The following is a 27160-nucleotide window of genomic DNA, read 5'->3' as shown; positions in this document are numbered from 1 at the left end:
GCTTAGCTCACCTGGAAATAAGAAAGGCATCAGACCTGAGCATAGCCAGCTCTCTCCTCTCATGCTAAATGTGTGGGGGAAGGGAAGAGAGTACAGTAGGTCCCCTCGCCCTCCTCCTCAGTGCGATTTTACCACAGGCGTGTGTGATCAACTGGTGCTGGGGCTTAGCTAAGCCATTTTAGCCTCAATCCTACTAGAATCAACCAAAGAGAATATCTATGACTCGTTTCGTTGTTGTCCAGCCCAGGCTGGAGCGCAGTGGCGCAATCTTGGCTCACTGCAACCTCTGCCTCTGGGTTCAAGCGATCCTTCCACCTCAGCCTCCCAAGTAGCTGGGACTGCAGGCATGTGCTATCACGACTGGCTATCACGTGTGCTATCACGACATGGTTTCACCATGTTGGCCAGGCTGGTCTCCAACTCCTGACCTCAAGTGATCTACCCGCTTCAGCCTCCCAAAGCGCTGCGATTGTAGGCGTGAGCCACCGTGCCCCATCAGAGAATCTCTGTGACAGTTCCTTGCTTACCTGGGTCTTGGCTTTCCCCAGGAGGTTAGATCTAGGGATGGCCAGCAACTAGATGACCTTTAACCTCCTTAAAAACTGTAATTAAGTTTTATAATTAAGTTTTGGTATTAAAATGTATTATTAAATATCATGAAAATATTATTTATTCATTATAAAGGGATTTTAAAGGATAGTAGTTAAAAGTATATAAATGACTTATAATCCTGTTCCCCAGAGATAACCATTTTAGTGTTTCTTTCCAAGCTTTTTCTTATGCACATACGTAAACAGTGCACACAGGATCTGACTGTGGGTACTGTTCGGGGGGCATGTTATTTAGATTCCACAATGTATCAAGCCATTTTGTATGTCAGTAAATAGAAATCTATATCACCATTTTTACAGACTGTCTACTCTGTGGATATAATAGCATACATGATTCACTTAATGCCCTAATGATGGACATTTAGCATATTTTAAATATTTCACTGTTACAAATAACAGCACAACAAACATTGTTGCATATGTATCTGCATAGTCATTTGATTACTTCTTTGGCTTAAATTTTTAGAGTCCTGGCTTAAACTTTTGACTCCAGGTTCTCCAAGCAGGATCAGGCAGCCAGAAATGCGGGGGAACCTGGCCTGCCTTGGGAGGGCACAATCTTATGAACAGAATCCGTGATCTGGGATCTGCTTTAGCTCCCACCAGGCAGGCCAGGAATGTGCCTGCAGAGGCAAGGAGGCCTGGAGCTGGAGTTGACAACGTTCGCCACATTTCATGCTACTGAAGGGACAGGAGCTGGGCCTAGAATGAAGCAGGCTGGAGGGCAGAGGAGTGGGCTCTCGGATCCAGGACAGTGGAGGCCCAGCTGGACCAGCCTTGTATGTCCTTGTGGGACTTGAGCCTTTAGAAGTACAGGCTGCGTCTGCATAACACACAGGGCCTAGTGCTGGGTGAGCACAGGACATAGCAGCCCCGGGACTGCTGTATTCTCAGCGGCCCACCCTCATGCCCTCTGACCGGTGGCCTCCTGGCCTCTGCCTTGGACCGAACTCCAGCTTCCCTCTGCAGCAGGGGCAGAACATCAGACCAACAAGGCTCCTGCCACGTCCAGATTCTCTGCTGGTCAGAGAGCTTTCTCTTTGGACTCAGAGACAGTGAGGTTGGGGATGGCTGTCCCCTGCCAGAACCCTTGCACAGAGAGGAGAAAACATGGCTTTGGAATCTCAGGCTAGGCGTTGCCTTGGTTGTCAGCAGGAAGCGGGAGAAGGCTCTGGGCTGGGCCAGGATCAGCCACTGAAATGGAAAGTTCCCCACCCTGTGACCCCACAGTGCATCCAGCCTTCAGCCTCCCAGCAGCCCAGTGGGGGCAGCCAGAGGAGAGGTGGGTTCCTGACCTAGGGAGCTGGTGGGCTGTTGGCACACGCCCATGGCACCACTGGTGGGCGACAGCTGTCCTTGCTAGCGATATTGCCGGCACTGGGGAATCCTTTGCCTCCAGGCCTCCTGTTGGGTCAGAGAAGGGGAGTTGGAAAACAAGACAGCGAAGCGTCGCTTTGGCAGCCATGGCATCCCCGCTCCTACACAGGGCAAAGAAAAGATTGAGGACATAATCTTCACAGAAGCCAGCTCTCCTTGGATGCACCTGTGAGTTTGGCGAGAGTGAAGGGAACAGAGACACCCCAGGGCAGTGGGTTTGGGTTTCTTAAATGTTGACCCTTAGTTTGGGGTCTAATCTTCCCTGCTGCTGATGCAGGGTGGCACATGGCTCTTGTTCTCTTGTTCGTCCTGAGCTCTGGCAGTCATGTACTTTAGGATGGGGAGGGACTTTGAAGGCAGTTTCACCAGGCATAGCTGGTAAGATGCACCCTATGTGGGCCTCTATCTGTGTGCCCCCAGACCAGGGTCCCTGTTGTGAACTCGAGTCTGTCTTCCCTAGCACTCGGCCAGTTCCTGGAGGATGGGAATCATACCTGATCTGTCTCTGTGTTCCACTCCCTCTGCCACTCATACCAGTACCTGATGAGCTCTCAGTAAACAAATCACTGCGTGCAGCTGGGACTGTGCCTGGGAGTGCCTGCAACATGCAGCCTGGTGCTGGCTGTGCCCTCCCCTCACATGCAGGAGTCCTATTGATTTCCAAGATGATAGGAAGGTTCCGAGGCCCCTAGATGGTTCTGTGACCCCTGGGGATCAGTGGAAGCAGCTATCAGTTTACTGTGGAAACTGGGCCAGCTCACAGGGTCCTGTGTAACCTGCTACAAAACAGGCCAGTTCAAGAGCCGTGTGTGGAGGGCTGCGCTCTGCTTTTCTGTGGTTTGGTGGAAATCACCCAAATAAGTAAGAAGGCCATACTGGAACCAGCTAGGAGGAGTGAAATCTGATACCTGCACTGCAGGAAAGAGGGGTGGGGGGAGTTGAGCTGAGGACTCAGTTTGCGCAGAGCCCAAGGCTGAGCCAAGAATGGCATTAGCAGACACCTCAGGCTCTGGAGGTGGTGAAGGGCAGTGCTGATCGTCACTGGTGCTGGAGCCACCCTGGGCAGCATCCCCTGCCTCCATCTTTGAGACCGTCTCAGTACTGTCTGTCCAGGCCGTTTGTCCCCCTGCCCTCAGCAAACGAAATGCCCTAGATGCCGCCTGTGTCTTCGGAGGAGGTTGCAAATGTCTCCGGAGCTAACGGCAGTTAGAGAACACCATGTGCCATGTCCTGGGCTTCCACACCCCCCGCCTTTACTTCCCCCAGTCCATCCTGCAGGCGTCCTCTCTGACCGCACTCCCCTGCCCGCTGCCTGCCTTCCCTCCCTCGTGCCATGGACAGCCTTACTTCCTGAGCTCTCCCCTTGTCCACTCCCCTCTTGGCCTCCGTGGTGTCCACCTCAAGGAGGGACCTGCAGGCAGACATCTCACTGCTGCTCCGGCCGACACAGACACTCTCCTGCCCCCTTGTCTTCTGACTGTACCTGCTTTCCCTGGCCCACTCTGGGGACCTCTGCAGCCCCTTCTTCAAATAGGTATGTGGGCGCTCACACCCCTGAAAAGGCCGTGTGACCACACCCACTAGCTGGGGCCCAGATCCCTCAACAGAACCTCAGCCGAACCCTCAGCCCTACACAGGCATCATTTGGGATTCTGGTCCGTTCCCTGCCTGGTGCCCTGCAGCTGCTCCGCACCTTTCCATCAACAGGGCTGCAGACCCCCAGCCTGCACTGTCCACCTCGGTGTCAGCAAGTGGCCTCTCCTCCTGCTTCCTGTCCATCTTGCTCGTGTGAGCTGCCGTCCTCCAGCTCCACCGCCTCCTCCTGCCAGGAAGGGAAGCTGTTGGTGCCACAGGCTTTCCTTGGCTGCCTGTATCCCCAGCCCTCCCTCCACTCCCTCTGCTTCAGCTGTTCCCAGACTTGACTCCCAGATGGCACCTCTGTCCTAAGGTCCGGACCATTTCTCCAGTGGCTCATGCGTAGCAGATCCCTGCTGTCTGATTCACATATCAGACTCCACCTGTCCAAAACAAAGCTGCTTCCTTGCTCTCCAAGGAAGCCTTGTACTCGTGCTGTCTCAGCCCTCCTCCCTCCCTCCCTTAGCCATGCATCTGCTTCTCCTTTGCCTTAGGCCGCTCACCTTCCTTCCTGGACCCTGAGCTCACTGAGGACAGGGATCATCCTCTTTTCTCTACAAGCCCGGCACAGGGCCCTGTTCATGCGTATCTCTTGGGATTAGATTATTTTATTCAGTTCAGAGATTACAGAACCACCGACAGTGTGTCCTCATAGGCAGCGTGGTGGCAGGGAACCTGGGATTGGAGGCAAGCTCTGGATTCTAGTCCCAAATCTACCTCTAACTCTGGGAAAGCCCTATAAAACCTTCTGAGCCTCAGTCTTCTGAGCTGTAAAACGGGAATAACCACGGCCTTCCCATTTCTCAGGACCTTGAAAGGTGACAAGGGAGGAACGGTGCCACCAGGGCCAGCAGTTCTTAGCCCTTGGTGCACATTGACCGGAGTGCTTTAAGAATTACAGATGGCCCGGGCGTGGTGGCTCACGCCTGTAATCCCAGCACTTTGGGAGGCCGAGGTGGGCGGATCACTTGAGGCCAGGAGTTCAGGACCAGCCTGGCCAACATGGTGAAACCCCATCTCTACTATAAATAAAAAAATTAGCCGGGCATGGTGACACACGCCTATAGTCCCAGGTACTCGGGAGGCTGAGGCAGGAGAGTTGCTTGAAACTGGGAGGCGGAGGTTGCAGTGAGCTGAGATCGCGCCACTGCACCACTCCACCCTAGGTGACAGAGGAAGATTCTGTCTCAAAAAAAAAAAAAAAAAAAAAAAAACTACAGATGCCTGGGTCCTTCCCCCAGATATTCTGATTGCTCTCATGAGGATATCAGTGTGTTCTAAAACTTTAACCACTACTTTCAACTCATAGGTGTTATTACCAAGTTCCTGAATTCTATGGCTTGAGGAACTGAGATGGGAGTTATAAAGAGTTTGCAAAACAATATTCCTGGATGATGTGTAATTTGTCTCATCTTTCAGATCCTTTAAAATCTACCCGCTGGATCAAGCCATCCAAAAGCTGGGTACCTTGGCTATGTTGTACTATGTTCATCTTGCGCCACCCCACATGAACTCTACGGGCTGTTAGAATATCTGCTGCCCTCCATCCAGGTCACAACAGTGCACCCTCGTTTAGGATTCTGTGGCAGTTCATGTTTATCCTGTCACTTGTGACTCCTTTGCTAGGACCCTTGGGAGAGGTGTCTCTGATTCCACCACAGACATATTCTTCTCCCGAGCCACCGTCATAGGATCTCATGGACCCACAAATCATGTTGTAACAGATTTGCCTCTTCCAAGCTCTCGAAACGGTAACTCTCAACTCTGGCTGCCTATGACATCACCCAGGGAGATTTTTTAAATTCTCATACCCAGGCTACATACCAGATCTGTGAGATCACAGTCAGTCTCTGGGAGGTGGATCCAGGCATCTGGATTTCTGTAAAGCTCCCCAGGTGGTTCTGATGGGTGTGGCCAAGGTCAGAAGCACTGCCAAGCCTGGAGGCAGATTTGTGGCCCACCTGTAGCCTGTGTATGGCATTTTCTAAATACGGTTTCATGTAGGCAACATTCCCTCCTCCGTTTCCTGCTCCTACACTTGTGATTCTCTCTCCTACTTTTGATTTATGTGTCTTAATGTATCCTTTTAAGTCCCCTGCAATCCTTTCTGGAACTTAGCAAAGTGAAAACAAATAGAGTAGAAAGGTTCCTGCTTTTCTCTGGCTGGGATCTGGGCACAGCTCCCACCCCAGTCAGCCCTCGCTGGAAAGAGGGTAGGAGCCTCCTGTTTCCCCAGCCACAGTAGCTGGTCAACAGCCTCGTTCTGTAACCCCACAATGGGGAATTGTAGCTAGTTCTGCCAAGAGCCCTCCAAGATCCCATAGAAGAGGCTGGTTTGGGCTGAGAGCGGTGGCTGACGCCTGTAATCCCAGCACTTTGAGAGGCCGAGGCAGGCAGATCATCCGAGGTCAGGAGTTCGAGACCAGCCTGACTGACATGGCGAAACCCTGTCTCTACTAGAAAATACAAAAATCAGCCAGGCGTGCTGGCACATGCCTGTAATCCCAACCGTTCGGGAGGCTGAGGCAGGAGAATTGCTTGAACCCGGGAGGCAGAGGTTGCAGTGAGCTGAGATCACACCACTGCACTGCAACCTGGGTGACAGGTTAAAAAAAAAAAAAAAAGGAAGAAGAGGCTGGTTTGGTTCACAGCATCTGAGTGCTGAGACTGGGCTGGGGGGAGATCAGAGATGGCTAACGATGGTCACCAAAGCGCCACCCAGTTCAGGATTGTGGAAGGCCATGCCCCCCTTTTCCATCTTCCTTGTCCGCTGCACTCAGTCCCATGCTAAACAGCAGGCGGAGATTGTCAACAAAAGGCTGGAGATGCCCAGGGATGGACTCTTTCCCCAGTCCTGAAAGCCAGGGAGCTGAGGATAGCATGCACATGGGCAGTTTCTCTTAGTGAATGGCGGGTGAGATGGAGGGGCGCACAGCCGTCCAGTCTAGCTACAGAACCTTATTTGGCACCTGGGCTAGAAATAGCTTCTCCACAAACCTCAGAGTTTATTTTTACGGCAAAATTTGATTTTCTAAGCGGCCTGTCTCCTTGCTTACCTTGCACCTGCTCAGGTGGCTGCGGCTGCCAGGAACAGTGGTGAGTTTGTGTCCTCCGTGAGGGCATCTGGCCAAGGAGACATGGGTGCTGACTCCCAGCCTGTGCTCTGGGAGTGTCGCTGTGCCCTTGAGAGTTCAGAGAGAGGAGTGCCTCTTTCTAACTTGCACAAAAATATCCATCGGGGAAAGCACCATGTGTGCATCCTGCTCAGGGAAAGCACTGTGTGTGCATACATTGAGTGACCATGCCCTGAAATTGATGGACTTCTCTCCTGTAGGGATGATCTCATTTACTCATACTCAGAGGCCACTCAGAAAGACTTTTAAGCTCTTGTTTTCTAATCATAAATTTCTCCTCTCTCCCTCCAACTCCACCCCTGTCTCTCTCTCTTACAACAGGACAAATAGTGCCAGGAGTACTGGGGACTATAGGATGAATACCCAGCACATGGTGAAACAAAAGAGTGTTGCAACACTCACTCATTCATTCATTCATTCATTCATTCATCACTTACTGGTTGTCACATTGTACATTGTCCTAGGTCTGGGATCCAGAGAGGTCAGACTTTCACCCTGCCTGCAAGGAGCTCTCAGTCCGGTGGGGCAGCAAGTACATACGAATTCTTACATGATTAATGCGATCAATTCTTATGTGGCAAATATGTGATAAATGCAGCAAGAAGAATGTATACCAAGTGCTATGGAAGAGCAATTCATTTACTCGACTTAGTGAGCATCTACTATAATGCTAGGCATTGTTGTAGGCACCGGGGGTATCACAGTGACCATATGAGATAAAAACCCCTGACCCAGAGCACACACTTGAGGGGGTGAGAATATTCAGCAACTAGCTTAGTTTGATCAAAACCACAAGCTTCAAAGACGAGGTGGCTTAAAGCTGGAAATTGAAACCTATGCATTTATATGTGTGTGTGCAGGGAACACTAGGCAATGGGAACAGCTTGTGTAAAAGCCTGAAGATATAAAAAGACCAAAGATATCAGAGCAAAAATGCTAAGGGAAACCTAAGAATTGGGAGACACAGCCTTGAATGCCATGCTAACCCTCCCAAGGTCACTGTCTCATATAATGGGGATGTAGCTGAAAGCTCACAGGGCATTGGCCAGAGCCACCCTCACAGCTAGGTTCCATGTGGACTCCCTGACCCCAAAACAGAGACTCTTTGGCAACTCCCACTCCAACTCCAATTTGTTGGAACCTCTAAGGCTAAAGATAGACGATTTATGTTACCTCCTTCTGTGACCTAGTGCTTTTAGGTTGCAAAGTGTTTTCACAGCTTCCTCTCCTGGATCATGAGAGGGACTCTAGGAGGTAGACAAAAAGGGGTTCTTGTTGCCATTTATTGTACCAAGGAGCAAACCAAAGCCCAGAGAGGTCTAGTATCTTGCTCAAGGTCACACAGCCCATCAGGCAGAGAAGAAACTAGAGTCCCTGTGTCCTGGTTCCTAATACAACCCAGGGGCCCTTCTTGTTCCCATGGCAGCTGCCACTCCTTATTTTGAAGCCTAAAAAGCTCTGAGCAAGTATCAATCACATGCCTGCCTGCCTCCCACGACCATTAGTGCAGCACATACGACGTGTCAAGCCAGGCATGGACCATCTGCTGGGCTGCAATGTGGTCCCAACCCCCACTCAGGAAGAGAACTGAAGGAGTCACATATGGGCTGCCCTTCTTCCCACCCACCATGACCCAAGAGGCCTAAAGACCATGAGTCAACCAGACTCAGGCTGTCACCCTCCTGAGCCAAGTGGAACAGGTCACAGAATGACCATCGCAGGCTGGAGACCCCTCCACTTGCTCCTAGACCACCTGGAGGCCATTCATGACAGCCGCCAATATCTATTTTCACCCTTTCTTGTAAGCAGGCTGGTTGTGAAGAGAATGGGGAGATTTCAGCCTCACACACAGAGCCTGAGCTCACATGTGGAAGACAGACGTAGCCTAGCAGTCCTCACGGGCCACCCTTGATGTGTTGCAACTCGTTTAGATAAAAGCGTCTGGCTCGTAAGGTAGCAGCAACAGCAAAAATCATTAGAAGCACATTTCTGCTTTTACAAAGTAACCTAGTAACAGCACAGGAGGCAACAATTAACCCGGCACTCCGTTCTCTAGGTACACAGGCAGGTGCTGAAAGTGGGAAACGGAAGTCAGAACACAGAGACGTTCTGTTAAGGCCCTTCTGGGATCAGCACTCTGGGATGTGGGATGGCCCCGCCAGCCAGAGAGCCACGCCCCTGCCATTAGCACAGAGAGGAGGTGTCCTCCCTCTCCATCTCAGAATAAACAGTGTGATTATTTATTTAGCACCAGTTCAAGGCTTTCTGAAATGCACTCGCGGTGCTCTGCCATCTTGCGCAGGTCCTCCCTGAACTACCACTGCTGCCTCTGTGGATCAGATAAAGGAAATCTGGCCTGCACCAGTCTCTGCTGGGCTCTTGCTCCCATCTCTGCAGACTCCTGTTCTCCCTGACCTACCTGAGTGTTCATATCCCACCTTGGGGCACTTGGTCCTGCTGAGCGAGTCTTCCAGAAGCGCCTCTCCCATCCCTACCTATCTCCTGGCAAAGAGCTCCAGGGCCGCCCCCGAGGGAATTCTCTCTCCTCTGATGCCATTATGCCATTTCTCTCCCTGGCACCCTTGTAGTACTTGCTGCTTCCTGGTTCCGGTGTGGTCCTGTCACTGTCCAGTATGCCCAAGGCTCATTCCCACCCCCAGTACTGAGGGCAGCCTGCAGAGCCAAACACCCTACACAGGCTGAAAAGGAATTGATGAATGGAAAAAGTCAGTTCCCACGGCCTCTGGCTGTGCTCCTGGCCCCTCAGCCCCACGTCCTCAGATCCCAGAACTCTCTCAGGAGACTACCGGGAGTCTTTGGTGGCAGGGACTGTCTCAGTCAGTGTGTCTCAGTCACAAAGCCTGGCACAAAGAAGGCTCTCAAATGTTTCTGAGATAAATGAATGATCTAAAGTGGCTTCTTTAACCTGTCTAAATTGTGTGTGAAAGGAGCCAGCCACACCCATCAAAGCAGCTAACAGCTGCCCATGTTAGGGCAGAGGGTGACGCACTGACCCTGCTCTCCCAAGGCCACCGCCCCTGGGGACATGGTGCACCCAGCCAGAGCCCTCCTTCCCACTGTTCCAAGCATAGTCCATGGCCCAGGAGGAAGCTAGGCCTCCCAGATCTTGCTAGAACCCAGGCTCTCAGTATGCTCAACATTGCATTCAAGCCATGTTTAGAAAGGTATGTTCCATATTCAGAGGGTCCTCGCGGCCTTTGTTCATTCATTCAGGCAACAGCAAGCAGCAGAAAGTAAATGGTCACAAGCACAGCTGCTAGACTGCTTTGGTCCTAACCCCAGCCCTGCCCCTTTCCAGCTGTGCAACCTCTGGGCACAGTCCTTAACCTCCCTGTGCCTCAGTTTCTTCATGTGCAAAATAGAGATTTTCATAAAATTTTCTGGTGGTTGTAAGGACTAAATGAGTTAACATAATAAAGTGCCTAGAATAGTGTGTAAGACATATACAAGGCTTTGCTCTTATTATTCTAAAAGACTAGGACCTGGCTGAGTCATGGACTTAATTCATACCTTCTTTGAGCCCAAATGCATCTTCAAGGAAGGTGTCGGCGTGCCCACCTCCCACCCTCACCTGTCAGTCATCCTGCAGCCTTCGCTTACTGAATGCATCCAGCCGTAGGGGATATCTGTCTGTTCCCAGAGAGGTGGCCCTCCTTGGCCCACCAGATCCCAGACAGCCACTGGGCTGCATCCTATTCCAGTTCTCCATAGGCCACAGCAGAGGGTCCTGGGGCCCCTCCCACTTACTTCTGGTAGGGAATCTGCAAGCACCTATCACAGCCCCATTTCATTTAGCCCCTCACCCCATGAGAAGGGTCTGAACTCCTGCTCAGCACACAGTGTCCAGCAGCCCAAACCTGGACGGTGATGAATGGGCCATCTGAGATGCTGGGGCTTATCCCTCCCACGATTGCCACTGACAGGCTTTGAGACCCAGAAGCATGTCCGTGCCCCTCTTTGGATCTTGTTGTTTTTATCTGCATCATGAGGGGACTGGATTTATGATTGATCCCCAAGGACCAGTCAGGCTCTGTCCCTAGAAGTGACGCTCTGGATGGGGCCATGTGGGGGCTTCTGGGACTCCACCACAATTAGCACTATGGCCTCAGAAGTTATGTCAGCATGTCCTTGGGGCATCTGTCATTAACAATTATGAAGTCATTATCTGGTAAATAATTCATAACCCGAGAGATGGGATAAGCTGCCAATAAACAATAATCCATTTAGAATGAGGCTTGATGAGGGCGAGCACAGCTGTGGAATTGCAGCCACCTCCTGGAGGGCAGCTCCCTGCTCACCTCTGGTGTCAACAGGGCCCATCCTTAGGGCCCTGCTCAGGCCACACCTCCTCCCTGAAGCCCTCCTTCTCCACTGCTGACCAAAGGCATCACCCCTCCCCTGAGCTCAGGCATGACTGAGTCCGTGAACCCAGTGAGGGCTGGCCAAGTGCCCAAGGCTGTGCTAAGCAACTTGCGTGCACTTTCTCGTGGAATCCTCCCAGCGGCCTTAGGGCTGTAGCTACTGTTGTTATCTCCTGTACCGAGAAGTAAACTGAGGTTTAGAGACTAAATAACTTATCCAAGATCGCTGAACTAGAAAGCCCAGGTCTGGAGTTCACATCTGTATGATGTGAGAGCTCTCACTCTTAGCCAGGGTGTCCCACTCCCTCGTGCGAGCAGCTGTACCTCTTGTCATTTGTCCAGGCTTTATTTGTGTGTGACCTTTGTCTCTCCAGCAAGACTGTGAGCCCTAGATGGGTCCCAGGAGGTGCTTCCCAGAGGCCATAGAGCAGAGCGTCTCCTTGCTGGCTGGCTACTTAATGTTGTAGTGATGTTCTAGTGGTGTTTGGAGGCCAAACCAAGGACGCTGGAGAGAGGGGCAGGAGGGGACGTCTTCTGCACATGCTACCTGAATTTCCATCTTCTAATAGGCCTATTGCATTTTTCCTGCCCAAGGGACACTTTGCAGCCTCTGGCTGTACCCCCTGGAAGTACTCCGTCCTGGGGAAGAAGTTCTTTGCTCAGATGCTGGGAACCCTGGCTGCATGGGTTGGTCATTAGGACTGGGTTAGCTCTGCCAAGAGCTCCTCCTCTCCTGCCATGCCATCACCTGCCATCAAGGCCAGCAGCCCACCCTGTATCATCTGCAGGACTTGCCCCCAGTGCCCAAGGCTAGAAGGGGTCCTCAGGGGTGTCCCACTCCCCCTGCTAAAAGGCTCCATTCTTTTTTCTCCTGGGTAGGGGCACCGCAGACATTGTTGGCCCCTGTATTATAACCAGCCTTTCAAGGCCCATAGTCATGAAGGTCCCTGTTTTTTCTTCTCAGGGAAAAACAGAACTGCCCTGAGTTGCAAGTGTCAAGGAACAGGGTGGAGTTTCTAGATGTTGAACCTGTAATTGTCACACATCTGGAATTTGCACAAACCTCTGCAGCTGGGTCGTGTGGTGGGAGAAGCCACAGTGGCTCGGTGCATGCTCATTCCTCAATAACCACAGTAACCAGCCCAAGGGGAGGCCCCTTCTAGCCTTTTAACCTCCTGCGGCCAGCGATGTGGTCAGGACTGGCAGATGCGTGGCAAGACAATGGGTCACTTGCTGCTTTCTAGAACAGCTTCAAACAGCTGGAATCTTCCCATCTCCTTTGAACAGAATTGCCTCACGGGAGGCACTGGCCCCGTCTTATTTGTCAGGCAGGCTTCGCAATAACACACCTCCTGCCCCTGGCCTGAGCTCCTTGCTTTCCGGATTGGGGAAAGATTCCATCCCTGGGCGCCCCTGGCCTTTTGCTGACAATCTCCACCTGCTATTCAGCATGAGGCTGAGGAGTAGACGTGGAAGGCAGAGAGGGGGGCCCAGCTACTGCCAGCCTGGACTGGATGATGCTCTGGCAGCCATCTCTGGGCATCCCCCATCTCCCGCTCAGTCTCGTCTCAGCACTCAGATGCTGGGAACCAGACCAGCCTCTACTATGGGGCCTTGGAGGGCTCTTGGCAGAACTGGCTACAATTCCCCATTGCGGGATTACAGAATGAGACCGTGACCCAGCTCCTGTGTCTGGGGAAGGGGAGGCCTGATGGGTGGGAGCTGTGCCCAGGTCCGAGCCAGAGAAAAGCAGGAAGGTTTTCTATTTTCTCTATTCTACTTGTTTTCACCTCATTGAGTTCCAGGAAGAATTGCAGGAGACTTAAAAGGACACATTAAGACATCATGAATCAAAAGGAGGAGACAGAATCACAAGTGTAGGAGCAGGGAGTGTCGCCTACACAAAACCACATCTAGAAAGTCCCACAGATGGGCCACAAGTGGGCCACACATTTTCCTCCAGGCTTGGCAGTGCCTCTGACCTTGGCTGTTCATTGGAATTGCCTGGGCATTCTGGTGACTAATGCAAAGCCATCTACCTCTTGCTTACCCCCAAAGAAGAAGGGACCACATCCTAAATCTGTATTAAGGGTCTTGCTTTTATTCTCGGACTTGGCCGGTCCCAGGGAGGTTGGGATGCTCTCGCTTCTGGGGTGGCTACTACAGCCCATCAGGACAGGACTTTGCATGCCTTGGTTGTGGACAGACTGACAGAAAATAAAAGTATTGTTTAGCAAAGGGAGGGGTAGTTTCCAACCCCAGCAATAAAGGAATGAGAGAAACTGGTGTTTATCACAAAGCAGAGAACATGGCATTTCCGTGGGCTCTAACAATCTGACATCCTCAAGGAAGGATGGGTCTGTGACTGTGGATCCACTTGGAAGGTGCCCTCCTGTTCCCCAGCGGGGTGCTGAGTGATGTGCTGGGAGGAAGGGCCTACCCGCGAGCCTGGTTGGTCCTTCTACAGAAAGCCCTGGGGATGGATTGTCTCTGACACTAAAGCCTCTTCCCAAAGGTCTCCAGGGAAAGAAATTCCATCAGCTTCCAGAGTCCCTATTCCGGTGGCTCCTGCAGGCTTTTCTTCTATCTGACCTGAATCTCCCTTGCTGCAATTTAAGCCCATTTTCCCTTGTTTTGTTTTGAGTGGAAATGGAGAAGAGCTTGTCCCCAGCTGCCTCCGAAAGCAGGGTGAGTCAGAAGTCCTTGCGTACCTCCTGCCACGCTGAAGCATTCTCAGAAACCTGCGCTATTGAATCTGTCCTCATGAAAGCCTCCCAAGAGAACCAGCTTCGCATTAATGTGTGAGACAAGGCTCCACTCTGGGATGGGGGCATGGTGGTGGCAGGGCCCTTCCTGCAGGGACAGCACTAGATGGCCCTAAGTGAATGTGCCTGGCCCCTGCAGCAGCTGGGGAGAGGGGCATGTGAACGGATCAGCACCTCACAGTGAAACTTGCATGCGTGGAGTCTGGTCAGGGAGCTGGGTGGGGCGGGCGGTGCCCACACCAAGGAGGAGGTGCCCACATCAGGTCCTAAGGGAGAGGAGGAGGTGGCTGGGGAAAGAGGAAGTCCTCTCAGGCGGGTACCAGGAGACTCCTTGTCCACTCTAGGTTCCACATTTGCGTTTGAAAAAACAGTCTTCTTATCTATACTCCCCTCGCTCTAGTGTTGGCAATGGATTGTTTCCCCGCCTGCCTCAGCTGATGTTGAATGGAAAGATCATTCACTTATTTCATGAGTGCGCACTGGGGGAGCCTCCGTGGGCGAGGATGCGCGTGCAGGCGCATACATTCTCTGGAGGATTCTTTTGGCCTCTTGATCTCCCAGACCACTAGGTTTCTGTCTTGTTTTTGTGCCTTTTTACTTCTGGGAACAAAAAACCCCCACTTGTTTCTGCTAAAGATAAGCTATTTTGTAGGCCATTGAAGCCAATTCCTGGAAGAGTTGGGTTGGTGGTTAAAAAAAAAAAAAATCTGATGGGAAAGCAGTAGATCACAGCAGCTAAGTGACTGAGTTTAAAAAGCAATGATGCTGAGTGGTCCTGACAACACTCGGACAGCACACAGTGAATACAAGAGAAGAATTTTTATATTTCCTAGGCCAGTGGAATTAAAACCTTCCTACTCTGCAGGATAAATGGAGAGAAACCGAATCTCTTTTTCCTAAGCAGTTATCTAAGTGTGATACTTAGATGTGAGCAAGGTAATTAGGCTTTATTTTTTTCCGTTGCTTGGTCAAAAGCCCCCTTCTCAAACTACTTGGCTCCAATACCATGGGGGAAAAAACCCACCTACATTGATTGGATTTAAATAATGGAATTGCCATTAATATCTTTCATAAAAGATGATTGATTTCTGACTTTGGATTTATGGAAAGTTGGGGCTTGTAAAAGTGAACAGAGTGGCAGTCATTCAGTATTAATGCTGGTTCATACCCCTCCCTCCTCAGGGCTGGTTAAATGGATGGCTCCCAACCTAAACCCCCCCCCCCCCATGCCAGCTGCTAGGTCACAGGGATCTCTGGAGGGTGTAACGGGCAGCCCTGGGCCCATCCAGTTGCCAGCTGTGGTGGTCCAGGAGGCTGGGCTGAACCCTAGCCCTCTTTCCTTCTTTACATCAGATTTTTTTTTTACCTAATATGATTTTTTTTTATTTTACTTTAAGTTCTGGGATGCATGTGCAGAACATGCAGGTTTGTTACACAGGTATACATGTGCCATGGTGGTTTGCTGCACCTATCAACCCATCATCTAGGTTTTAAGCCCTGCATGCGTTAGGTATATGTCCTAATGCTCTCCCTCCCCTTTCCCCCAACTCTATATCAGATTCTAGTATGAAACTCAGTGCTCCAGCCCCTAGGGACACCAGCAGCTTCCACCTGTGCTCTGTGGAAGCTCACTGCCCCTCATAGGATGGAGGACCACTGATGACCCAGAGAGGCCCTCTGCAGGTGGGTGGGTGTGTGAATGACACAGCCTCTGAGCTCTGCTCTCCTACGCCTGGGAGCTCAGATGGACTGGCCTTTAGTACAGGGACCTGCGCGAATGTGGTCTGGTGGTTCAGTATGAGTTCCTGTAGTGATGGCTTTCTCCTGCTTGGGAAAAGGCAGAGGGAAGGCCTAGGCACACCAGCAAACCAGTAGCAGGGCCCTGTGTGGCTTCAGGTGCCTGGGGGGCTGAGGGGTATGAATCGGGTCTCAGGGCTTATAGCTCCCATGCATGCAAGCCTTCCCCCGCTGGGCCAGCAGCTCTGCTCCTGCTCCTCTTGCCCTCAGGTAGCTGCCCCTTTCATCCCTGTCCCAGCAGTGGGAATCCCATATCACTGTCTTCCAGCCCTCCGGGTGCTACTGATCTCCTGTTCCTCAGCTCTATGCTGGAGCCTCCCAGATCCATCCCTAGGGATTGGTCCTGTTGACATGGCTGTCCACTGCCCCTCCCTCCAGATGCCGCTCAGGTGCCGTGCGACCTCGCTGAACTCCATGTTCCCTCAAGCTACCTCCTCCTCCCATGTCCCCCACCTCTGGAAATGGCAACACCATCTGCCCAGTCCCCTAGTTAGGAACCTGAGAGTGCATCTCGCCTCCACGTACTACAGGCTGTCAGCTCCGCCTCCTAACCATCCCTCCCACCCATCCTTCCCCTCCATCCCCACTGCTCTTGACTTCCTTCAGGAGACCCTCACCAACTGGCACCTGAGCAGCCACCATGGGCTCCCTGCCTCCACCTTTTTCCCTCCAGTTCCTCCGGTACACTGGCCCCAGCGGGAGCTCTAGGATGCAGATCACACGTCTAGCCTCCCCAGACCCTGGAGGCCAAGTTCCAGACACCTGTGCTGAAAGCACACCACCCACGATCACACTCTGAGACCTCGTGCCACTGTGCCTCTTCCACATGGTCTCCTCCACCTGGGATGCTATTCCCATGGGCCTCTCTGGACTGGCCCCCTTGACCTCCTCCCAAGGCTGAACCAACCATTCCTCCCTGCACACTGTTCATGCCTCTAGTGCAGAAGGGGAAATTAACCTGTGAGGGCCTGATCTGTTAGACCAGTTTGGGGCTGCTGGTCTTGTTCAGCCCCCCGCTTCTGAAAACCCCTGCACCCACCCCCAGCCCTTGCTGTTTGATAGCAGTCACGTGGCCCACCCTCCAGCCTCAGCTTACTGGACGAGGGGCAGATACCTGGCTTCAGGCTACTCTTCCATTGGCTGGCAGCAACACAGGCCTGGTGGGCCGTGACTTTAAGAAATTAGCTGGAGCATCAGATTAAATCTCCTTTGCAATGGGAAGTAAGGGAATTAAGAACCAGAGAGTTCCATTTGGGGCTGGGTCCTTTAGCCTGATGCTTATATGAATATAAGAAAAGCATGATTTTTCTGAGGCTCTGTGCAAAAGAGAGTTGAGTCTCAAAGCCTGGTTGGGAAGGAAGGAAAAAGGGAGGTGATATCCTTAGAGAAGTGGTTTGCAGAGCAAGACAGACAGAGCTAGTCCTGGCTGGTCCCAAACCTCCTCTTTTTTTTGCCCATCGGCTGGGTTCCTTGAAGGCCCTCCTTACCGTAGCCTCACGATACTACGATGCAGCCCACAGGAAAAACACGGGTGTCTGAGCCCAAAAGCCAGAACTCAAGTCCGGCCTCTCTCCGTTGCAGCTGTATAACCTTGGGCAAATTACTTTCATCTCTCCCTCATCTGCAACAGTGGAAATATTCCAGGATCTAATGGGCAGTTGGACGAGATGACGTTCAAGCTCCGTTCCTGCTCTAACATCTCACAGCCCTGTCGTCTTTGCCCTGCCTCCCGCACAGGAATGACGTAAAGTAGAGCACTTCACAAGCCTGGCCAACTCAGTGTTTGCCCCAACCTGTTCTTGCAAATAGCATTGCCCTTTCCTGTTAGCACAGCTCCCAGGGGGCCTCTAGGAGCTTTTGCTTCTCTGCTTGCTATTTAAGAGGGATTTATGCCGTGGCCAGGCAGGCCAGGATGTTCATGCACCCCCAATAGCAGCTTTATCTAATGAGGATGAGATGCTTACACATATTTTCATTTTTTAAAAAATCGGCTATTAATTTGTCAGAATTATTCATATTTTACTGATGATATTTTCCATGTATCTAATCAGGGAGCTCATGAATAGAAATGAAACTATTTAAATACAGAGATGGTGTACATTGTACGATCTTGTTTTCTCAAGCTGTTTCATAAAGCAGTGAATACATTTATTTCTTCTAAAAACAGGTCTTGCAATCATCAAAAACTATTTTTTAAATCTTTGATTAAATATGACTCTATTCGAATATGCTAAATCTCTGGGAGCGGGGTGGGCGTGTGTGTGTGAGTGTGTGTGTGCACGCGCATGTGTGCGTGTGTATGTGTGTGTGTGTGCATGTTTATGCGTGTGTGTCTGTGTCTGTGTGTCCGTGTGGTCACTTGAAGAAGTACATTGTTTTCTGGCCTTCTCCATAGGGACAGGAGACTTTCTTTTAGTGAGAAAAATGGAAAACACATTTTGGGTCAAATATTTAGGATGGATAGATGGCAAAGTAAAAGCACAAATTGAAATTGAGCTGAGTAATATTGGAGATAATTATTTGTACAGTGTAGACTTTTAAACTGCTCAAAATTCCAGCAGCACTTACCTACACTGAAAGAGGTTTAGAATCATTAAACAAAGCCAGATATTAAATATACTACTGCTATCTCTCGAAACATTAGCAAGTAATGTAAAACACATGGCATCTACTCAATGGAAAATCTGAGAATACAAATTATAATAGTTGTCTTATAAGACCTCTGGGAAGCTTGAACTAAATTGCTTAATTCCATTAATAACAAACTATTACTCTAGCTATTAAAGTAACATAAGGTAATAGAGATCATGTCGAGAGATTGTACTGAGGCTCTTTCTTCACCTAGCACAAATTTATTCAGGGGCATTGATAGATTTTAATTGACTATGGCAACTGAATAGCAACAAAGGAAACTGAATGTCTTTTGAAAAGCTCCACGTTTTGTAGAAGCAAATAGCAACACCAAAATGAAGGTCTGGGAGGCTGGGTCAGGCAGGGAAGGGTGCTGGGAACATTTCCACCAGCAGCTCCTCCACGGAGATGCTTTCCTGTGACCTTAAGGAAACGCTTCCTGGGAACAGGCACGCCACAGGCCTGAGCATCTTTTTCAGCTGCATGCAGTCCAAGTGGAAAGGCAACCAATCCAGGCTGCTCTAAAAGCACGTGCTTTGTCGTGAATATCCATCAGGCACGTTTCCAAGATATAGGACTGCAGGGACCTTCATGCAAACTGCCGAAGCCTCTCTGGAGAGTTCTGAGAACAGGATTTGTTTTGGCCCAAAGGCTTGGCAATGGCATGAGTGACCCCCAATCCCCAATCATGATTCTGGGGCTGAGGATCATCAAAGACCCCCTCGGCTTCCATCTGGTCCAGGATGGATTCTGGTGACCCGTCACCTAGTTTTCTCTCCCACTTCTTGGTCCTCTCCCTGCTTTCCAGGCTCCTTCTGTCTTCTTTCCACACACCCAGTTGCCATCAGCGTATCTGTCGTGCGTCTCACACTGGCCTTGCCCTATTGCAGTATCCTGGTCTTGATGAAGCGACAGTGCTCCTTTCGTCTCCGTAAGCCGATCTCTCCTTCCCACTCACCCAGCCCCAAGCACCTGGGCCTTCAGTGCTGCCTCAGTGCCTTGTTGGAAGGAAATCTCTTTTATTTTATTTATTTCTATGAGTATTTTATTTATTTTTTGGAGACGGAGTCTTGAACTCCTGGCCTCAAGCAATTTTCTCGAACTCCTGGCCTCAAGCAATTTTCACATCTCAGTCTCCCAGAGTGCTGGGATCACAGGCGTGCATCACTGTACCTGGCTGGAAACCCCATTTTTAAGGGAAATGGTAAAAGATGTGAGGGCCTGCAGGAGGTGGTCCCTGTAGTGACGTTCTAGGAGGTGCCTCTGTGGGCTGTCAGGGAGGTGGCAGGGAAGTCAATGGAGCCCCCCAATCCTGGTGCCCATGCCATGCTTTTTGGTGAGGTGGGTCCAGGTCATTGCCCCTACCTGGCTCTGGGACACATGATAATTTTGCAGCAGAGGTGTTGAGGTTGTGTCTTCTGATGTTTGGCTGGACATTCCCATTTGTTTTCATGAATGTCTGAAATGTCATCTCACTTAAACCAGTACAATACTCTTTATCTTCTGCCCTGGGTGGCAGTGGGTATAACAGTCAACCCTGCCATGTCCCCTGGGACTCGGGACATTCTCCCAGCCCCCATTGGTCCCAGCTTCTCTCCAGGACATCACAGAGGAGCTTTGGGGTCAAGCCTGCACCGTACCCACCTCCACTGTACCCACAGCTCCAGCGAGAGTGACGGCCCCTCCTGGCACCGTGTCAGGGCCAGGGCTCCGGGTGTGACACCCCAGAACAGGCTCCGGCTCATGGCTGTGGACGCCTACCTTGCTGGCACTGGGAGAGTCTAATCCCGCCACGACTGTAGCACGCGCATGTGTTTGAAAACCTCCTTGGCAGGCAGGACCTCCTAATTTTTTCCACTTCTTGTGATTAGCGTTGCAGACTAATCCTAGCACCAGACTCAACACCAGCTGTTCTTCCCCCACTGCTTGTTTTTACTTACGAACCAAATCCTGGAGTTGCTGCCGAATTGGCCAGCGCCGCTCTGCTCCTCCCTCAGCCCAAGCTGCAGCCAGTCACCTATGGCATGACCTCAGATGAGCTGTCTTTTCAACATGGCCACTCGTGTGTCCTTCACACTGCCCGGATGGCACTGCTCAGTCTCAGGGGGTGCGAGAGGGGCTCACTGGGTTCCAAAGAGGACTCCGGCTTACCCGCTGCAGCAGTGGGATATCAGCTGTTCCTGGAGCCAAACTGATCTTAGAAATTTGGTTTTGCATCCTTAGACACCAGACAGCCCTGGATACCACTTATAATTTTTTATGTAATATGGTATTTTCAAAATAAGATATGTAACATTTAGATAAGTTGTATGACAACAATGAAATGAACACACATGATCCATCCCACCTCTGAACTTAAGAGCTGAAACATCACCAGACTATTGAAACTGCCTGTTTTCCTGCTCCGTTCATTCCAGGTCCTCTTAAATTTGGAAAGAGGTATGCAGAAAGAGCACAGCCCTGGTACCTCCTCCCTCTCCCCCATCCTGCTCCCACCGGAAAGATATGTTTTCCCCCAAAAAGGGTACCCCGCCAGTGTGCAGCAGCAGCACCCCCTCTAACCTTCAGCGGGGCCAGCGGTGGAGGGAGGGGAGGCAGTGCAGCCTGGGCAGGAAGCAAGGCCTCAGTGGCCTCCAGATCTGCAAGAGGGGCCAGAGCTGCCCTAGGGGGCCCAGGGACCACCGCTGTCTCTGCTTCGGAAATTTCTCTGGCATGCTTCCTCTTCCCCTGACTTCTGTGGCAATGCTTGGGGGAAAGTTATTTACTGAATGCAGACCCAGGGACTCAGACTTCTGCATCCATACATACCATCCATTTGCATTTCTGTGAGAGTCTCTCACATACCTGGAAGGCCCTAAAAACAAATCAGGGAGTGTGGCATATGGGACATTTGCCCTCCAAACACTGCAGCGTCAAGAAGAATTGCAATTGTCAGAAATATCATATTCCTGTCAAAAGCGCATGAAATCAGTTCTGTAAATTGAGAAATGTAAGTCACAGTTATATTTGTTCTGCAACCATATAAGAATCACGAGTTTCTCCTAGGGTAGGAAAAAAAAAAAAAAAACTATGAGCCCTTTAGAATGACTTAATGTCCAATCATAGCCACCTTTACCAGGCAGTGCTGTTTCTGTTGGCATGAGATTTCTGACTGCCTTCAGTCGGTGGGTATTTCCGCTGGGTTGGTTGCTTTCTTGGCAACTGCGATTACTTGAAAACGGGATGAAAGTAAGTGACTCCTTTTTTGTTTTCCTCCTTGGCAATCTCTCTGTGGTTTTGTGGCTGCCCATGTGGTTCTCTTTCCTTCCTCTGTCCCTCCATGACTAGAGCACCACAGCAGGGAGCTGAGGGTTTCCTGGGGTTGGGCAGTCACTCAGCCCCTCCCCTCTAGCAGTGCACGTGCTCTGGAGTTCCACATACCTGGACCCTGTTACCCCGTTTTAGTTGCACAGGACTGCTGGGGGAGACGGTGCAATAATCGTTTGGTCAAGATGAGCCAAGCCTCCTTTGGGCCGAGCATGGAGATCACAGAAATGGACTCCAACTCACCTCCACCCAGAGAGGCAGGGCCAAGCCTAAAGGTTTTGTAGGGATTTAGGGAAGGGAGGGAGCAAAGGGCTGGGAGAGCCAGGGAAGGTTCATTAGCCCAGGAGCATCTTTCCCTGCCTCCTAAAGGAATATAGCCTTAAGCTCTTTGGAGGAGAGGGGAATATTCCAGCTGGGCCAAGAGAGAGGCTGGCCTGAGGCTGGTGTGTGCATGTGACCTGAGGGGCACTGAGCTGTGAGCTGGAGGTATCGAGTGGGCCTCAGCACTGAAGTCAGGGGAAACCAACCGTATGGATGCCGTTCTGAAAGACAGCCTGTATTACAGGAGCACCGGGTAGAGAGTATTCAAGGAGACAGAGATCTGTCTGGAACTACGAGAAGGGCTGACTCAAGATTTCTGGCCAGAATCCTAGGATTTTTCTTTTTTAATTTAAGGTGTGCAGCACAATGTTTTGATAAACTTATACATAGTGAAATGGTTATTATAGTTAAGTGAATTAACATATCCATCATCTCACCTAGTTACCCTTTTCTGTGTGTGATAAAAGCACCGAAATCTACTCTTAGCAAACTTCCAGCATACAATATAATATTATCCTATACACTGACAGTGAACACCATCCTATTCATTTATTGGGCAGGGTAGGTTTGTTTGTTTTGGATGTAGAACTCATCACCAGGAAAGCAGGCAAGAATTCCCCGAAAATCAAGAAGTCTGAGATTTGAGCAGCAGTAAATCTGTTTTCTCTGAAGTGCCGGTGTAGACTCCATTCTGCTGTCTCTACCTTGGCCTCCATACCGAGTGGGCTGGAGGCTGCGGCACCAGTGAGGTGCCCTGACATCCAGCTGGCTGTGACAAATCAGAACAAACACCCGACCGGGCAGGAGACTACTACCTGGGGGCCTCGCCCTGCCCTCCCTGCCAAGCAGGGAGCTCCAGGCCTTTGGGGCCAAGGGAAGCCCCTCTGCTGAGGCTCAGGAAGGTTTTCGGGGTTGGGGAGCAGACTGGAAGAACTTAGTCCTGCCCTGACCAACACCCAGCTTTGTCAGTGCCTTCGTTAGGACATTTAGGAAGGTCGGGGCTTCCTTCCACACTGAGACCTCTGCAGTAATGCAGATGTCCTATACTGTGCTGGCAAGTGCTGTTGAACACTTAGAATGTGGCACGTGTGACTGGGGAACTGAATTGTGAATTCTATTTAAGCTAAATTAATGTTAATTGAAATAGTCACATTGATGAGTAGCTACCATATTGGACAGTGTAACCTTAGAAGATTCAAGGCAGAACCTGGGTGAGGCCGCCCCTATGCCTCCCAAGACTGGGAGACCTGTCACTGTGTCTCTTTCCATTGCTGAAAGTGACAGAGCCTACGGAGCTCTCAGAGAGAAATTATCCTGAAAATCAGACCGAATGGCTGAACGCTTACAGATGTCCCTGCGACCGATCACGTTTCCTTTCATGGCTATAAGAATTGTATTAAATATTAGGCATAGGAGGAATCTTACCAGGTTTTCCCTAAAGCCCTTTTCTATCTTGCTGCATGAAGTTTCCTCTCCTGCAGCTGCCTGAGGAAATGGTTTCGCAATACTTTATTATTTTTGGATTTTTTGGCATACTCACTGAAGCCAGGCCTGGGTACTCAGTTTCCATTTGATTTCTGGCTGCTCAGGGCTCACTCCTCCTGCCCAGGCTGGTGGGATTTCTTGTAGGCCAGACAGTGGAACGGTTTAGAGCAGCCCTACCTCTCCCTTCTTTGGGGTGACTGCAGAGGAAATTGAGGGGCCAGCTACCACTGCTTACAGGAAATGGACAGATTAGGGCAACTGGATAAACATTGCATTGAAAATACCTGGCTTCTGTGGGTGTGAGGCAGGACTACCTGAATAGATACTTATTTTCTTGCTCCAGAGCTGTCAGACTCAAGCAGTGGCTGGGCTTTAGGTGACTTGGTGACGTTCCCTGGCTCTAGGGTAGCTATGGAGTAATCGGAATCACCGTCTGATTTCAGCAATTGCACTTCTCAGAGTTGAGCAATGAGGCTAAGGAGAAAAGGGATGGCTGGAACAAGTTTGAGGCGGGAAGAGGAGAAAGGTCTTCAGCCCCTTGGGCACACAGAGGCAGCACTGTCGGCCCCCACCCAGAGAAAGTAAAGCATGACTTGGAGATCCAGAGTCTGCCAGACCCCAGGGCAGTCTCTCAGGAGATGAGGGAGGAGTGGGGCGGAACAGCGCAGCTGCTGTGTTTATGACACATCTTCCTCCATGGACTCCTCAGGACCCTTCAACCTTAATATTTGAGGCGCATTCTCTAGAAATAGTCTTTGTCCACTGTCTGAGATGGGTGGGAACAGAGGAGTAGGAGGTGTTGGCTTTTTTTAGGCTAGAAGGTTATTGGTTTATTTAAGTGCATTTGCTTTGGTTTTAGCGTTGTGAGGATAATTAATTTATGTATGACCCTCCTTAGACCTGTAAATATGTATTGGTACCAACTGTACAGCAGGCCCTGTGCTGTCCACCAGCAAAATAACAGTGAATGAAAACATCTCTGCTCTAAAGTAGATATTCTCCCCAGCCCTTCCCAGCATGGTCTGGAAGGGAACAGCAGGATATTCAGACAGTGCCTTAGCAAGGAGGGACACAGAGTGGTGCGTTCGTGTCAAACACTGGTGTGCAGAAGGTAGGGAGTCCAGGAGGGCTTCATGGAAGAGGGAGACTTGACTGCGCCTTGAGATGTCTGGAAGGAGTACAGAGGGCTCTTCAGGAGTCAGAACAAACAGGTAAGTGATCGGAAGCCGTGGAGAAAGTTTAATTGTTAGAATTTCCATTTATTTTGGTGTGTATTTGCTATGTTTAAACCTTAGGAATTTGCATACCACTTGGTATCATTTTATTAGATCCTAGTTTTGTAGGTCTAGAAGTCAAGACCAATGTTAGGAAAACTGCCCTTGATATGTAGAGACACCCACCTGGCCATCTCCTGTCTTCCCCAGCAGAAGGATGGAGAAACAGACAAGCTCCTGATAGCAGTGACATGATGCATATGTGATGGGCAACCAACTGTGACTCTGAAGCCACTTTAAACACTGTTTCTCTGATTTAAAAACCTGTTTGGAGCTTTGGAAGTTGATTTTTAGGTTTATAAAAAAACTGGACTATTTTGAGTTTGGAAACATAATTTACTATTTCCAAGAAAACAGTTTTAAAAACCGATTACTTTCCCTAACTCCTCATCCCCTTGTGACAATTTATAAAAGAGAAATCAGGATTTCAAATCCTGCACGTGGAGTGAGTAGCTTTTTTGAGTTCAGTTCACGAGGTTGCACTTTGACATGCTTTTTAAGATTTGAATATTTTTATAAATCATGATTATGCTACTGTTTAATGAGAACAAAAGTGGAAATCGCATCTGTTTGTCTGCGGCGGAGCATCTCCCGGCCTGTGTGTGCTGTCTGGGAAAGTGGTGGCCCAGTCTGGAGAGCTGACGAGCAGCTTGATTAGCTGAAATTACTTCCTGCGGTAGTTTGAGGGTGTCAGTCCTGGGATGAACTGGGTCATCTCAGGGATCTGGGACACGGGAGCCACTCTGAGACTCAGGGTGGCTGATGGCCCGGACTCCAATCAGAAATCCCCAACTCTTCCCCGCGTGAACACGTCGGGCAGATTCCCTTCCAGCCCAGGTTGGGATCTCAGGGTCTGTTCCTTGCTAGACCGGGTCCAATTGGTATCAGCCCCCTATTCCTGCTTTGGAATAGGGGGCTGATACAAATTGAATTGAACCTAATTGAGATGCCCTGTAGTGTCAGCTGGTCCCGGGGAAAGAGGCTGTACAGGTGCAGGCACATTCCCTGAGGGTGGGAGATAGCCGCGGCCGAGAGACAGCAGTGGAAATAGACCTATAGCATGGGCATCGAGGACAGGACTTTGGAGTCAAAATGCTTAATTCCATTATCGCTCAGCCCGATCATCGATGTTCAGGTTGAAGAGCCTGTGTCAGCAAAAGAGTTGAAGTAATTTGGAGTTCTTTGTTCACTCAGCTTTAGAACGCTGCTGTTTTTTCGTTTTCCTTCAAACTAGTAAAACTAAAAACATTTGTGATTTTTAACTGTTACTGTTTTTATCTGGAAAACTCATTAATCTAGATTTTGTTACCACTGACAGCCTATAGGTCCTCTCTAAATATTGTTTTTAATGTAACTTCTCTACAACGAAATGCCTGGATCTTTGGCATGCGGTTCAATCAGTTTTGCACTGACAAATGCAGACATCTGTGTAACCCACATTCCTATCAAGTAAAAGAGCATTCCCATCAGCCCAGAAAGCCCCCTCGTGCCCCTTCCCAGGCATCCCCCTGCCTCCAGAAGCAGCCACTGATGGTTTGTTTTTAACATGCATCTTAATTTAATTTTAATTTTAAAACATCACCTGCATTTTCAAACCAAAGAAAAAAGACTCCTTCCTCCAAGAAAGGTCTCCTGCTGGCTCCTGGGCCCATCGGGTGCTGTTGCTGTGTAGCCAGGCCGGGTGCACATTCTTCGCAGGTTGCAGTGCTCCTGGCTCAGACCGGGAGGTTGTCTGAAGTCTAGTCAGCTACACAACTCTACACCTGGAATGTCAGACATTCGCAATGCCTCCAGAACAATGGATGGCAAAAAAATTCATTCTGTGCTTTTTCCGGGATCGCTTGCATGCAATTGCGCCCGCCGAGCAGGAGGACTCCAGATTAGAGGGAGAGAGAGCGAGAGAGAGGCCTACTCATCGGTCTGCATAATCAGCATCGAACATATTTCTGCCCCAACAAAGAGAACAGTGTGTTCCTGAGACGCTGCCGCGCAGCTCGGAGGCTCACTAGTGGGCGGTTCTCCCGGGAGGGAGTCGGGTGTTTCAGCAGCTCTCCCCACACCTACCACCCCCCTTTTTGGGGGCCCCAGATTTTCTGGCCCCTAAGGGGAAGGACACTTGCACAGGACCTGGCAGAGGACAGAGACGGCTCTGGCCCCTGTGCCCCTTCATCCTCTGACCCGCATGAAATAAAACTCCTGCAAATCTACCTATATGACCAATTCATCCCCCTCGTGTTTGGCCCTTCCAGCACCTGTCACTAGGCGCAGGCGGTCAGCAGGGATTCAAACCACCACTGGGCCGCTTTGCTGATCTCTTTAGATGGTGTGTGTCTTATTCCCATGATGCTGGTGGCCACTCCACATTCTTATGGGGGACCTGTGGGGTTCCCAACCGCACCCTGCATCTGTCTCTCCAAGCACCACGGACACTTCCAGATAGAA

General features: G+C 50.4%; 1 protein-coding gene across 3 annotated transcripts in view; it reads left to right on the top strand.

The window, feature by feature from the left end:
• Nucleotides 1-27160, top strand: part of KLHL29 (kelch like family member 29) — a 322115-nt gene that overhangs the window by 89932 nt on the left and 205023 nt on the right. Inside the window, exon 1 of one of the 3 annotated variants that reach the window (XM_009442101.5) lies at nucleotides 2-24655. The exons of the other annotated variants lie outside the window; for them this stretch is intronic. The gene's annotated coding sequence lies outside the window, so the exon portion shown is untranslated. Of the gene's footprint in view, nucleotide 1; nucleotides 24656-27160 lie in introns of those variants that run through there. 3 annotated transcript variants of the gene reach the window in all.

Source organism: Pan troglodytes, chromosome 12, assembly GCF_028858775.2.
Source record: "Pan troglodytes isolate AG18354 chromosome 12, NHGRI_mPanTro3-v2.0_pri, whole genome shotgun sequence".
Taxonomy (NCBI): domain Eukaryota; kingdom Metazoa; phylum Chordata; class Mammalia; order Primates; family Hominidae; genus Pan; species Pan troglodytes.
Note: the sequence above shows the minus strand (reverse complement) of the source record. Positions and strands in the feature narration are given on the sequence as shown.